General features: G+C 33.2%; 1 long non-coding RNA gene across 1 annotated transcript; it reads left to right on the top strand.

The window, feature by feature from the left end:
• Positions 1–11,141: 11,141 nt before the first annotated feature.
• Positions 11,142–11,675, top strand: LOC123665044. The gene is made up of 2 exons (XR_006744976.1): positions 11,142–11,173; positions 11,455–11,675. It is a non-coding gene; the product is annotated as an uncharacterized LOC123665044 (long non-coding RNA).
• Positions 11,676–12,090: the final 415 nt, after the last annotated feature.

Below are 12,090 nucleotides of genomic sequence, written 5' to 3'. Positions count from 1 at the left end.
TCCGATGCACGACTGGAGTTTACCCCTTCAGATCAACTGTCTAAATAGGCACAAAAAGGCTTACTAGTCTAAGAAATATATTATTACTATATCAAATTGTAAATAAATTAATGCAATAACGCCATCTATCGGAACCTAATTGCGTTATTAGAAAACGTCTGAACGCCATCTCTAACAAGGTCATTCGTTCAGTAGATTTTACTGTTCAATTTTTTCATTCCGGGGCTTTAAATGAAAATCGATTCTTAAGGAGAAAACTCCAAAAACAGTCAAGTAAATACGCCATATCAGATATAGCTCAAAAAGTTCGAGTCAAATCTCAATTATATTTAAATGGGACCACATGACAAGCACCACCTATCGATTAAAAAAGAATCATCGATATCGGTCCACCCAGTAAAATAGTAATGAGGTTAATATAACGTTGGTCGACATAAAATAGCCAAGTAAATACCCAGTATTAGCGATAACTCAAAAATTAAAAGCTCAAATATATTTATAACGAATAAACTGCTACTCTCTACTCTAGTGGAATATTGTAATTGGATCGATAGTGAACGAAGTAATTTCATAACATTTTGATAGATGGCGTTGTGGCAAAGTATTGAACATGACCACAGTCGTCTTAACATCGTCATGTAAATACGTGTCATCAAAGATTATTCAAAAATTGCTCATTATATCTCAATCATATTTAAAACGGACGACATGACAAGTATTAGCTTTTGATTTATACAAAAAAGATCAAAATCAGTGCACCCAGTAAAAAGATATAACGTATAATACAACGTAGGGTGACGAAAAAACCGTCAAGTAAATACGCAATATTAGATATAACTCACAAATTACGAATCAAATCTCAATTAAATTTGAATGGGACCACGTGACGAATAGTAGCTTTTAATTTATATAAGAAACGTCAAAATCGGTGCACCCAGTAAAAAGTTATGAGGTATAATACAACGTAAGGTGACGAAAATAATGTCAAGTAAATACGCGTTATCAAAGATTAATCAAAAAGCAGTTATCAGATCTCGATAAAATTTATATGTGACCACATGATAAACATCAGCTTTCGATTAAAGTAAAAATTATCAAAATCGATATACCCAGTAAAAAGTTGTTGCGGATTTTCAAGATTTTCCCTCGATTTCTCTGGGATCCCATCATCAGATCCTAGTTTCCTTATCATGGTACCAAACTAGGGATATCCCCTTTCCAACAAAAAAAGAATTATTAAAATCGGTACACCCAGTAGAAAGTTATGTGGTATAATACAACGTAGGTCGACGAAAAAGGCGTCAAGTAAAAACGCATTATTAGATATAACTCGAAAAGTAGTTGTTAGATCTCAAATAAATTTAAATGGGACCAATCGGCACACACCACCTTTCGATTAAAACAAAATTTGTCGAAATCGGTCTACCTGGTCAAAAGTTCTGATGTAACATACATAAAAAAAAAAAAAAAAAAAAAAAAAAAAAAAAAAAAAAAAAAAAAAATACAGTCGAATTGAGAACCTCCTCCTTTTTTGGAAGTCGGTTAAAAATATTAGAAAACTAAAAAAAAAATTGGCAAGAAACAGTAAAGCCATTCTCGAGTTTAGTGCTTAACAAGTGATTTATTTTTTATTCATTACAGCCTATACAGTCCACTGCTGGACATAGGCCTCCACAAGTTTACGCCACAAATAACGTGAACTCATGTGTTTTGCCCATAGTCACCACGCTGGGCAGGCGGGTTGGTGACCGCAGTACTGGCTTTGTCGCACCGAAGACGCTGCTGCCCGTCTTCGGCCTGTGTATTTCAAAGCCAGCAGTTGGATGGTTATCCCGCCATCGGTCGGCTTCTTAAGTTCCAAGGTGGTTGTGGAACCTTGTTATCCCTTAGTCGCCTCTTACGACACCCACGGGAAGAGAGGGGGTGGCTAAATTCTTTAGTGCCGTAGCCACACAGCACAATTATTATTATTATTTATTATTTATTTTTTATTAGAGAAGATAAATTTACAATACAACCTATAAATAGAATATAATATACAATTCTACATATTAAGAATAATTTATTACTTCCCATATATATCAGAATATCGATATCTATAAAACGAGTACCGTCACATCACTATATGCAAATGAATTCTTCCAGGAAAAAAAAAGCGAAAAGGATATTCCGTACATTTTAATTATTATCTCCGACAAAACAACTCCGAATTGAAGTATAGAGTTTCGAGCCACGGCGTCTTTTTCTTACGAATTACGAACAATATTTTTAGAGTACCGTATCTGAAGTATGCCAGCAGACACCTACGACACTACTTTATTATTTATTTATCTTTCATTGCATATGAATTGACATTTTATAATTCAGACATAGGGGCATTGTTTTCCGTCGTGCTTTAGACATTCGTGCGGATAGACATACGAACAGGAAACAAATATATATACCAATATAAATATCTATTTCATCCATCCTTCTCTTCCATGGAAAAAAGGCGTATGCCCAACAGTAGGATGTTACAAGCTGAATCGTTATAGTGATTGTGCTTCGGAGAGAACTTAAATCTAATTCTCATTCAAAAACATGTCTAGTATATTACAAGTTACAACCGCCCTGGCATGTTGAACGGGATAACCGCTTTGAATGGATAAATAAATAAATGCTTCACACTCAACGACCCAAAGTAGGATTTTCTCCTGTGTCGGGGGTCCGGGAACACACACAATACACAAGCACGACGCTCAGACCACGACAAACATCTATATGGCCAATACAAATGTGTGTCGTGTGCTGGAATCGAAACCGCGACCGCCAGTGCAACAGCTATTTCTATATGTACACTTATTTCTTTCCGGTTAGGTTGTCCGTGCATATAATTTCACCTTCCCTTAGAGAGCATGTCAAGCTGTTGGTCTTAGTTTTTGTGAAAGAAACCTGAAAAAAATTTAGTAGAAACCAAACCCATCACTTCCTAGTACGAGTAATAGGAAACCCTTTGCGCGTGAACACGGCTCGCTCTTAACCGTTATTAACCGACTTCCAAAAAAGGAGGAGGTTCTCAATTCGACTGTATTTTTTTTTTTTTTTTTTTTTTTTTTTATGTATGTTACATCAGAACTTTTGACCGGGTGGACCGATTTCGACAAATTTTGTTTTAATCGAAAGGTGGTGTGTGCCAATTGGTCCCATTTAAATTTATTTGAGATCTAACAACTACTTTTCGAGTTATATCTAATAATGCGTTTTTACTTGACGCTTTTTTCGTCGACCTACGTTGTATTATACCGCATAACTTTCTACTAGATGTACCGATTTTGATATTTCTTTTTTTGTTGGAAAGAGGATATCCCTAGTTTGGTACCATGATAAGGAAATCAGGATCTGATGATGGAATCTCAGAGAAATCGAGGGAAACTCTCGAAAATCCGCAATAACATTTTACTGAGTATACCGATTTTGATAATTTTTGATTTAATCGAAAGCTGATGTTTATCATGTGGTTACATATAAATTTTATCGAGATCTGATAACTACTTTTTGAGTAATCTTTGATAACGCGTAGTTACTTGACTATTTTTTCGTCGATCTACGTTGTATTACTCGTCGATGTAATTGAAGTCGGTTTTTTTTTTCGTTTGCGATCAAACACAATTATTTTTACGAAACAAATTCCCTTTATTTACGAATACCATATCTCATTCAGAATATTCCGTGCATATTGATGCTGTTTTACATTTAAATCACATTACTGTTTTGAAGCTTATATTTCAACATTTTTCCTTTGTTCTAAAATTCCATATATTTTTTTTTTGTAATTAAATAAGGTCGATGAACTCGTGAGTGTTTGCCAAATGGGTATATTTTAGCTGTCTGTATAATTGTATATGTTGTATTCATGCTAATGTTATGAAGCTGAAAAGTTAGGTACAGCGATTTTTAATATAAGTATCTTATTGAAAACAACTAGATCGTTAGATTTATGTCACGTTCATCAAATTTTAGAAAACAAGAATGTTTTTGTATCTGAAAATATCACAAAAATGCTATGAATATACTGGTAAGGAATCGCTTTCAGCAAAAATTAGATATCAGAAGATTACATTTTTTGGCCTTAAGAAATATCGGACCATGTATAACATAAAATATACCAACAATAAATATATAAATATACCCTTACTCACCTTACCCACCTTAGATATAAATACCTATATAAATTTACTATCTCATATAATATTGTTTACAACAATTGTTAATGCCCGTATGATGATAATTGAAATGTACTTTATTAAGGGGTGGAGACCTGGTGTCCTCAAACAGGCGTCGAGCCTAGCTTAGGTACCGGTCTTCCACAATATTATTGTTCATGTTATTATGTACCTATCAAATGTCATGTTTACAATATTGTGGTGAGAAAATAACTAAATCTTATTAATTATAATCTCCGAAATGTACATATGTAAGCAAATATCTTTTGAAAGATTACATCCAAATTAGATACATACTTTTGTCTTGTGTTCCTTATTAACTGGACCTTACTAGCTATAACCGCGATTTTGTTCGCGTGGCAGATTGTATGTATATACTATATTTGTAACAGTGTGATCCTGAACCCGTGGAAATTATGGAATAAAAATTATAAGTTGCCATGTGACTCCTTTATCATATTTTGTAATTTTAGTTGTTTTTGCTGGCAAAAATTGTCATATTTAATATAAAGTGTTGGGTTATTTCATACCTATCTAGGCAGCATGTATTAACATAAAACGCGGCTTGTCACAACCTCTTCTATCCTTCAGTGAAGGTCCCATAAAAATCATCACGGCCCTTAGCCGGACAAACAAAAAAACAGACAAAAAATTTAAAAATAGCTTGTTTCTGTTAGTTTCAGTATCGTATAGATAACTATATGCACTTGAAAAAAAAATACAATTATTTTGAATTCATAGAGACACAGTTCACACTTCAACTTCATAATTTATATGTATATATATAGATGTATAGATTATAAACATTATATATGAACACTGTACGAAGTTCAACGGGTCAGTTCGTATAATATGAAATCGATATACCCATCATCAATATCTTTAATGGTTTTTAATAGAGTCCACTTCGTTGTTATCATTTGGGAAATTATTGTAATGTAGAAACGATGCTCCTTGCCAAATTTTATAATTATGTCCATTAAAATAATATTATTATCGTATACACCTGATAGCGATCGTAACTCGTTGTAAATATATATATATATAAAACCTCAGTAGAGCAGCGTGGTGGATTAAGCTCCGATCCTTCTCCTACTTTCTTGCATAGTACTCTATTTCTACTTTCTACTACTTTTTTTATTTACAACTAGATCAGAAAACAAATTTACGGCTCAATTCATAATAAGAGATTACCGTAGCTTATAGATGCCTGTTAAATGGTGTACAATAAATAATATTATTGTTATCATTAGCATTCTTTTTTTTAATATAACTTGTTCGGTATACAAGCGTACGGATCACCTGATGGTAAAAGATTACCGTAGCTAAGAGACGTCTGCAACAACAAAAGCATCGCCAGCCCGCTGTCGATCCTACTCCTAATCCCCTAGTTAAACCTCCTTACAAAAATGGTAAAAATTTATCAAAGTTCACCTCTTAGAAAGTAATTTTTATTTATAAAGAAAAGCAAATTGTCAGATTTTGGTTAAAGTAGAAAGCGTACACTGGCAGTGTGCCGGAAATACTAGAAGAAGGAAAGCTGCCAACTGTATGTTCCTAAAAGTACGCTCAATGTCTCGATTATCACAGGTTAAAACTAGTTTAAACTTGTTATAACTAGATAAAACTGGATTAGTTATTGAGCAATTTTTTTCTGCGTTTTGAATAATGTGGTAATTTAATTTTACACAATGATCTTCGTACCGTCATATTATAATTTTTTAGTTTTGTAAATATATATTTAAAAAAAAAATATTCCCTTTTATGCAATATCTTGCACTATCAATAATGAATACATCAAAAAAAGATTAGTTAAAACTCGGGAAAGTCACTTTTGAATAATTATTTTACCAATCGAAATTATATGCCTTTCAATGAATTAAGAATCGTTTATTGAATCAACTATTCATTCAGAATGTAAATTCAGCTAAAAAAATTCGACAAAAAAAGCTCTTAAATTTTTCATGCACTACATAAAAATATGAAAGAATTTCTTATCTTGAAAAATTTCAATTTTCAATGTGAATAAAATATCACGAAATGTAGCAAGTTTCTAGTGTTAAATACTGTCGGACCTCGGTCGTTAGACGCAAAATATTAAAATAACTCTCTACAAGTCTGGACCACTCAGAAGAGTTAGTGCTTACTTAGCTAGGAGAATCTCAGTCCGTAGTTATTGCAGTATTCCGAAAATTATGTTACTGAACGTCTATTTAAATGTTCTTGTTATTTTAATATGTATTTTTGGTGTCTCACTCGTTGTAATAAATTTTTATGTTAGTATAAAATATAAATTACGCTTTTCGTTTGTGTTGTCAAAAATGTCATCATATGTTTTAAATAAACAAAGCAATGTGAACGTGGACAACTGCTTGTACTAAAGTAGTATTTAACTAAACAATTTTTAATATCATATCAAAAATCGACCGTTCGACCGAACCTGCATCTCTTGTACTAAAGTAATGCTTAATTAAACAATTTTTAATAAAGTTAAGGTAGTAAAAGGTAGTTTTTTAAATCGAAACGTGGTGCTTTTCTTTTGACCCCATTTAAATTTAATTGAGACCTGAGAAGTACTTTTTTCCAACGCGCCAATTCGCACTGGAGCAGCGTGGTGGATTAAGCTCTAATCTTGCTCCTACGTGGGGAATCCTATGACCAGCAGTGGGATATTACAGGCTGAAGCGAAATATCCATCCCGAGTGGGAATCGAAACCGCAATTGCTGGTATTTTAGGCGCTTACACGTCGTACGCACCACTACGTCAGAACGTTTGTTCCAAGATGACTAATGAATTTGAACTATCTATACAGGTTAGAACAATTTAGGCTAGCTTGATATTTTTTATACCTTTCAATTATATACTTAAAGAAACGATATGAGCTTTCAAGACGCTTCTTAAATAAAAGGGATTTTTTTTAAATAATTAAACTCTCAAAAGAAATTATTTTGCTTTGAGTATTAGTATCAAAAGGAATATAATAAGCTATTTTGCATTTTAGGAATAAAAAAAATTGATGAATGAATTCTGAATAAATTATTATTATTTTAATTAATAATAAATTATTATTTTAATTCTTCAAAGTATTCGTAATTACAAATTACAAATTGTAATTAATCGATGCGTGAGTCTTTATTTCATTATTTGTAAGTGTTGACATTTAAAATCGTAAAATAAAAAATAAACATTCACTTCTACATAAATTGAGTAATCTCTCTTATTCGCCAATGTGTTCATTTGTTTTCTTTTCTATTAGAAATTTACTTGTCTGTAATCACTTTTTTCATCCAATTAATTACGAATGCAAAAAACTTGGTAATAATAATAAATTCTTTATGTAAAGAATTATTGTAGGTATGATAATTGTGTTTGCTCGCAAACGAAAAAAAAACGACTTCAATTACATCGACGAGTAGTACAACGTAGATCGACGAAAAAGTAGTCAAGTAACTGCGCGTTATCAAAGATTACTCAAAAAGTAGTTATCAGATCTCAATAAAATTTATATGTGACCACATGACAAACATCAACTTTCGATTAAATTAAAAATTATTAAAATCGGTACACCCAGTAAAAAGTTATTGCGGATTTTCAAGAAATTCCCTCGATTTCTCTGGGATCCCATCACCAGATCCTGGTTTTCTTATCATGGTACTAAACTTGGGATATCTCCTTTCCAACAAAAAAAGAATTATCAAAATCGGTACATCCAGTAGAAAGCTATGCGGTATAATACAACGTAGATCGACGAAAAAAGCGTCAAGTAAAAACGCATTATTGGATATATAGCTTGAAAAGCAGTTGTTAGATCTCAAATAAATTTAAATGGGACCAATTGGCACACACCACCTTTCGATTAAAAGAAAATTTGTCGAAATCGCTTCACCCAGTCACAAGTTCTGATGTAACATACATAAAAAAAAAAAAACAGTCGAATTGAGAACCTCCTCCTTTTTTGGAAGTCGGTTAAAAAGGAAATTTAGGTCAATTTAAAATTTAAAATGTGTTAACCCATCAAACCGAATTCACTCCACAACGATACCTCCACACCACAGCAAACCACAGTTATAAATTATTCTTGTATTTTAAACATAAGACATAACAAATACTCCACGAGTATAGACAGAAAATTTAAGCTTTCTTAACCGACTTAAAAAAGAGGAGGTTATCAATTCGACTGTATTTTTTATTGTATATTTTGGTTTAATTCTTGCTTTATACAAGCTATAATCAATTAATATTATTCCCAAATCTGTAGCTATAAGTAATTAATATTATTAAATCTATAGGATATTGTAACTTATTCTTGATCATGATATTATAATCTTACATAAAAGCAACCATAAATGAGTACATTTGAATTGAATAAAAACATAAACATGAAAAAGAAAAAAAAACGTGTGCGTCACGGGACGCCGGACAGACGTGATAACTTAAACTAAGAGAGAAAAAAGCATCAGTCCAAAATACGGCCAGCGCTGTGGGTTAGAGTGAAAGTATGCGTGAATGAAAGGGAAGCCAGACAAACTGGCGCCGTAACACGTTACGTAACGAAGTTTACCCTCCCCTAAGAAGTTATCACTTCAAAAAGAAAACAATATTAACTTCCTTTGATAAGATTAACGCGTTCTGAACAGCAACAAACTAGGAACAAAATGTAACACGAACAGAGCCATGAGATGATAGGTGTAGTACATTATCTAGAACACCGCATACTTCACAAAGTTTCCGAGTTAAGCGAAATTGTTGAAAAGTTGTGGTCTTCGAAAAATTTCTAAAACCCCTAACGTTCTACTTCTGTACCTTGAAAGTATCTAACTGTTTTGAGAAGTATTCGGCCGTACCAAGTTATTGTTCTTGTTGAAACTTTTAACCAACAGTTTCATTATTCATGTAATGGCTTCAATTAGTTCAATTACATCTACATGAAATATAACGTAAGTAGACGAAAAAATAGTCAAGTAAATACGCATCATTAGAGATAAATCAAAAAATACTTAACACGTCTTGATTAAATTCAAATAGGACTTCTTGAGAAGTTCGTTAACATTTCGATTAAAAGCAAAACCCCACCAGGTGCACCTAATAAATTTTTTTGAGGTAACACACATAAAAAATAGTAGTAAGTCGGTTAAAAATGTGTTATCCGTAGTCGCCTCTTACGACACCCACGGCAAGAAAGTCGTTGGCTTTATTCTTTACTGCCGTAACCACACAGTTCCACTACCACCTTGGAACTTAAAAAACCGACCGATGGCGGGATAACCATCTAACTGCTGGCTTTGGAATACACAGGCCGAAGACGGACAGCAGTGTTTGCGGTGCAACAAAGCCAGCCCTGCGGTCACCAACTAGCGGTCACCAACCCGCCTGCCCAGCGAGGTGACTATGGGCAAAACACATGAGTGAGAGATCTTTCTGAGGCCTGTGTCCAGCCGTGGACTGCGATAGGCTGCAGTGAGTGAGTGAGTAAAAATGTTTAAAAATACAAGATACGATATATAAATTTTTAAGCTACAAAGTCTTTCTTATATGGAAAGGAGGCTTCGACTGGAAAAGAACTTTTCTTTCTTTTGAAAATAAGCAGTTTTTTTTTATTTATTACTTATTTTACCTTTTCCTATTAATTTATTTGCACAAAACAGAAAGAAGTGAAAATCATAGGAGGAAGCCTTTACCCAATCTGGAAACCTTGACAATTAAGTACCTAATTTACGAGTAGTATTAGCAAAAGTAAATCTATATAAATAAAAATGAATGTCGCTAAGCGCATAGCTCGAGAATGGCACGACTAATTCGGCTAATTTATGTTTTGTATGTTTTTAAGGCCCACGAGAGGTTTAAAAATTAAAAAAATAAAATTAAAAAAATATTACCTTTGACAGAACGAAGTCTATCCGGGCTATTACTAAAACTTTATCATAATAATAGTAACTAAGATAAAATATAACATTATCAAATAAAGGCTTTTTTATTTATTTATTTATTTATACTTTATTGTACACCACAACTGCATTTGAAACAATGAACACATTTAAAAAAACATTTACAGACTGTGAAGTTCAATGGGCGGACTTATGGCTATTTAGCCATTTCTTCCAGACAACCCAATTAAAGCAAGGATAAACTTAATAGAATCTCGAGACAGGGTAGGTGGTGCAGTTATATGATAAACTTACATGCTATTACATACACACTAATACTTATACAGAATACACACAAATACATACATATATACATACATAATACATAACCTGTACTGTGTGGCTACGGTACTAAAGAATATGGCCACCCCCTCTCTTCCCGTGGGTGTCGTAAGAGGCGACTGAGGGATAAAACGGTTCCGCTACCACCTTGGAACTTAAAAAGCCGACCGGTGGCGGGATAGCCATCCGACTGCTGGCTTTGAAATACACAGGCCGAAGACGGGCAGCAGCGTCTTCGGTGCGACAAAGCCAGCCCTGCGGTCACCACCCAACAAACATTTACGACGTTGAGTAGACGTTTTGGTGACAACTTAATGTTATTTAGTATAATCGTATAAACGACATTAGAACGTTTACTCGACGGCATTAGGGCCCATTTTATTCAACTTAAGGCGCTAAGAGTTTCGTGTAACAGTCATATAAATACCTATATAGTCGCATAGGAGTCATATACACGTTGGCGATTTGACTACATGTCATGTAATGATAGCTGTCGCGGCGTGTATTCGACTTCGTGTCGAGTAATAGCACACAATATGACGTTTATCTAACGTATTCGTTGTATTATTGTCATTTAAAGATGATACTTTTATATTGAACGAATGAAAAATTGTAACAGATTATAAACATAATACACACTAATTGAATTTGGCAGTTTTTTTGACAGCTGAGTTAAAATATTGTATTTTTTACTTTGTTGAGGTGATAAAACCATTTCATCAGTTACAAACCATTGTGCAATCAAATTTACTGATTAATGTGAGGTAACTTTGTAACAAATTTTTCATGCGCTTTTAAAATTTTAATGTTTTCGTATATTTTTATTAATAATTTATTAAGTGACTGCGTTATATGACAACTATATAACTTCCCGACGTATATACTGCGTACATATTGTAAATGTGTACGCCATGACAGTTGATTTAGGGATCAAGAATAAAATAATAAAACGCCTAGCTAACTTATTTCAAATAATTTATATTTTCAGAACAGAAGAATTTACGAGACATATAACTTAGTTAAGTCTGAATAATACTTTTTTTAGGTAAACCCCACAATTATGATCCATATTTATGCGGATGTTGATAAGTTTTTATCGAAGATGGACTTCATCGAAATGATATGCGCACATTTGAAATGGCCGTGGTCATTAACTCATTTTATATTTTGTTCTCGTTGTTATGGATGTGGTTTCCAGATAGCCCGTGGAAATAGACCGTTACATTTTGTTTTAACAGACAAAAATGTAAATAATTTATTACGTTATGGTTTATTTTGGTGCCCCGACTATAGCAATTTTCTGAAGTGGCCGATTTCCATTTCTAATCATTCTCTTTATTTAACTTAATTTATTTTCAAAAGGATAAGCATTGTCACCATTTTCGGACGATGAATAACTGTCTTCAACTTCAGAATATGAACAAGAGTCCTGAACTTCGGCAAATGAACTACGGGGTACACTTGTAGTATTTTGGTTAAACTTGCATTTACCTGTGATACGGAACCCTTCTTATTTGCCTCAGTCACAGCTTGAGCTTGAGTTCTATTACTTTGTATGAAAGTACGTGCTTGAAGCGAATGATAGTTGTTTTTAACTTTTCTTTTGAATGCACCACTTTTTTTAATACTTTTCCAATTTTTTCGATTCATGTTGTACGAAACAAGTAAATAAATTTTAATA

The sequence above is a fragment of the Melitaea cinxia genome, chromosome 23 (genome assembly GCF_905220565.1).
Source record: "Melitaea cinxia chromosome 23, ilMelCinx1.1, whole genome shotgun sequence".
Classification (NCBI taxonomy): Eukaryota; Metazoa; Arthropoda; class Insecta; order Lepidoptera; family Nymphalidae; genus Melitaea; species Melitaea cinxia.
This window is presented reverse-complemented; position numbering and strand designations above follow the sequence as displayed.